We start from the raw sequence: 4,251 nt of genomic DNA on the forward strand, positions 1-4,251 counted from the left end.
ACCTGGGTCCCCCCCCCCTACACGCACACACACAAAGTGGCGAATTGCTTTATGCATATCTATCAAGAAACAATGGGGAAGTTTAAGGGGAATTGACTGAAAGATATATCTGGGTTATACATTCTGGGTAACACAAAGATATATCTGGGTAATACATTCATTTTAATTATGTTCATGCGATGAGAATCTCTGTGTGAGCCACTGTGCCATCTCCTGCTTTATTCTACATAGTAAGTGGTGGTTGTAAAAATATATGGAATGCTTCACGAATTTGCGTATCTTCCTTGCGCAGGGGCCATGTTAATCTTCTAATTATCATTCCAATTTTATTATATGTGCTGCCAAAGCAGGCATGTTTCAGGATTTTTATTGCCTTTTTTTTTTAATGCTGCTGTGTGAGGAATCTAACATGGATCCCTCCCAGCATGCCCCACAGCAGCCAGCATTTCTGTACATGCGCAGAGGGACACCGGAAGCCCAGGCAGTGGCAGTGATACCAAAGAGCTTCCCTTTGGATTCCTCAGCACATATGTTAGTACATAGTGGCAATAAGCAGTGGGATGTACTGGCAGTGCTTGGCACATTCAACCCATGGAGTTTAATGCTGGGTACACACCAGGACGACTAGGGCCCGATTCTGTCAATTAAGATCCAATTCCGACTGGTTGTATGCAGATTGTATGTACTATCGTGTGTTTTTGCCATTTATTTGATCCGATTCCGATCCAATGCGTGTACACGCCACTCGTTTGGTCGCATCTTTGGTCCTACGTGCTGCAGGTAGGATCTGGCAATCCCAGGCCGACCGACCGTCAATCGTATGCAGATCGTGAGTGTTTTTTGCCGCCTCCGTCGTCCGTCGGTGCGTCCGTCGTTTGATCCAGCCTATTTGAGTGGCATTTCCTAAACACTCCCCCGGCGCCATGTTTTTCCACATAGCAAACAGTGCTGGCGCAGCAGTTGGACTCTCCTTCTTGTCTCATCTCCCAGAACAACAACCTGGTATGTTTGCACTCCCAATGCTCTCCTATGCATGCCCACTGTTGCCACCAATGTATATAGTGTGTATAGAGCACTGGTTTGTCAACTGTGCACCCGACCATGTCACTGTTTGCTCGGGTGGGCCCCATGTGTGTGTATATATACATATAACCATTGTCCACCATTGCAGTATTCCATGCACTCCTCTCTGCTAGGCCCCATTCACCATGTGTGTGTGTTTGTTTGTGTATATATACATATAACCATTGTCCACCATTGCAGTATTCCATGCACTCCTCTCTGCTAGGCCCCATTCACCTGTGTGTGTGTTTGTTTGTGTATATATACATATAACCATTGTCCACCATTGCAGTATTCCATGCACTCCTCTTTGCTAGGCCCCATTCACCTGTGTTTGTGTATATATAGATATATACATATAACCGTTGTCCACCATTGCAGTATTCCATGCACTCCTCTCTGCTAGGCCCCATTCACCTGTGTGTGTGAATAGCAATCTGCACAATAAAATGTATAGTGGTTTTCATAAAAGTTTATTAACATTTTAAATACTTAAAACATAAGAACTAGGTAAACTGGTAACTATAACTATAAAAATTTAAATCAGAAACAAAACATGGATATAACTATAAAAATTTAAATATGAAACAAAACATGGATATAACTATAACAACTAAAATGGTTTTATCTTTTTACAGTCCAAATGTCCAACGCAAAGGAACAAGAGTTTTTAGAAGGGTTTATAGAAAAATATCGTTCACAGGAATGCCTGTGGCGAACAAAATCCAAAGAATATTCAAACAAAATGAAAAGAAACCAAGCCTTGGAGGACTTGGCTCGCTACAGTCTCCCATTTAACCCAGAGGCCAATGTTAAATGGGTGAGGAAACGCATCCAGAATCTGCGCACGGTGTTCTTAAAGGAACACAAGAAGGTGGAGGCTGCAAAGAAGTCTGGTGCTGGAGTCGACGAGATGTATCAAACATCGCTCTGGTACTATGATAGGTTGACGTTCACCCTCAGCCAGGAGTCGATTAGGACAGGAGTAGTCCTGATGGTCGAACAGGAAAACGGCGCAGGAGGAGGAGAATTCGCAGTCTGCATCGGTGAGTCTATTTTTTTGGCTATCTAATTGATTACTCCTGCCAATCCACAGCGCCCTCCCCATTAAAGTAGGCCATGTACTCTTCTCTCACCTGTTTGGCTCGTGCACTCCCTGTGTAGTGTTGTGTTGGGGTTTGCAAGGAGGATATCTGCACTACCTCCTCTGGCAGTTCTTGGTCTTCTTGGAGTGCTGTGCCTGTAGCCCTTTGCTGTGTGGCTTTTCTGCGGAGCAAATTGTGCAGGACACAGCACGCCGTGACAACCCAGTCAATTTTGTCCACCCTCAGGTTAATGGCAGTGTGGAAAATGCAAAACCGGCTAGCCAGGATGCCAAAAGCATTTTCCACAACACGCCGTGCCCTGGATAGCCTGTAGTTAAAGATCCTTTTGTCATGGTTCAGGCCCCTTTGCGCATATGGCTTCATGACATGCTCGTGCAGGCCAAAAGCCTCGTCTGCCACAAACACAAAGTTAAGCCCCTGTTTAGTTTCCTGGACAGACGGCAAGTGAAGGGTGTTCGCTATGAGCCTTTCGTAGAACTTTGTGTCCTTGAAAGTGCCACCATCCGATGCACGGCCATTCCTTCCTACATCCAGGAAGATAAACTCATAGTTTGCATTAACAACAGCCATTAGTACAATGCTAAAATAGCCCTTGTAATTAAAATAGTAGGAACCACTATTGATAGTGTGAAAGTCGAGTTGCATACACGCCATTTTAGGATAGTATGGCCGCCATTTTGGTTCGCAGAGTTGCGCTAATAAAGTTTCCATACCCGAGTCTGTGTGACAAAGTGGACCAGAAGAGTAGCCATACTATTACACATAAATTCATAAGAACATACTGACACTAAATAAAATATAGTTAAAGGTTTAGAACGCCACACATAGTTTAGTTAGCATTGCATACATCTGTCTGTATAGTGTTTAGTACCGTTCCGTTCCGTATCTTATGCGCAGTATTCCGGTCATTGCGAATATTTCGCAATATACACGGCCCGATAGTTATGGACATTTTCCATAATCCCAGGACAGTTTCTGTTGAAAAAGGTATAACAAAGGAATCCAGATGTAACTGGTTTCGACTGTTATTTACAACCCCTGACGACGAAACCAACAAACAAAGAACTCCAAAAGTTCACTCCCCTGCACCCATTCAAACCAGGTGCATCATGTTACCCCCCAATCACAGAGAACCTGACATACGACCCCCGACCAATAGGAATGGCCTTTGACCTCCCCCTTCTGACCCTATAAGATGGGTGACCCAGGGCGGCCTTGGTCACTTCGGCACATCTTCCTTTCCCTGACCTTCGACCGGGCTATAGTTCAACCCTGAACGATAGCGAGCTCTGACCGGACTGCGCTGCGCATATTTGATGAGGAGATGGTAAACGGTTGCATTCACGGTATTTATTCTTATTGTATTGTTGGCTGATTGTATCCTGTATCTGTTTTCTTCCCCTAGTAGAGCCTGATATATTGTATTGTTAGTCTATCGTATTACCTGTTATACCTGTATTTTCTATTCCTGTAACCCCCTGTTGTCCGTTAGGGACTTAAATACATCTTTTTACGGAGTTCCTATCTCCTTACTTCTATTAAGTGGTTGTGTCTGTTTATTCGCATATAGCGATAAGGTATATTACGGACACTGTCCTTAAAGGTATATTCGCAGATTAGAGTCTGAGTACTGCGAAAGGATCTCTTAATATAGTACTGGTTCTATGGTGTGCAATACACAATAAAGGTACGCTACGCTGCGCTACGTTTTGTTCGCACGTAACTAGGTATAAAGGGTACGCTGGTTACGGACATAATACGTAACCTGCGCTTTTCACTTATTGCTTCTTTGGTCATATTTAATCGCCATTAACAATTGAGGGCTCGTCCGTCCGTTTCACATTCTGGAGCTCAGTACCAGGCGCGTGGCTTGACCTATACCAGCAAAAGGGTGGAAGTATTTATTATCCATTGCTGGATAGGCCAGGTCCGCGGCGGTGCGGGGTTCGAGAAGTGCTAGCGTTGAACCCGAAGTACAATAAGTGAAACATTAAGCCACGTGTTTTAAAGCATATCTAAGTGTTTAGCAAACTGTACTTCTGCCTGCCACAAGTAGTTTAACGGGGTATAGTGTCTTGAGTTG

The 4,251-nt window shown here is 44.2% G+C and overlaps 1 non-coding gene across 1 annotated transcript; it reads right to left on the minus strand.

Annotated features, from left to right (window-relative positions):
- Window positions 1-247: 247 nt before the first annotated feature.
- Window positions 248-350, minus strand: LOC146061804 (U6 spliceosomal RNA). Its single transcript, XR_014471255.1, has one exon. It is a non-coding gene; the product is annotated as a U6 spliceosomal RNA (small nuclear RNA).
- Window positions 351-4,251: the final 3,901 nt, after the last annotated feature.

This window comes from Crinia signifera, chromosome 2 (assembly GCF_055691185.1).
Source record: "Crinia signifera chromosome 2, ASM5569118v1, whole genome shotgun sequence".
Taxonomy (NCBI): domain Eukaryota; kingdom Metazoa; phylum Chordata; class Amphibia; order Anura; family Myobatrachidae; genus Crinia; species Crinia signifera.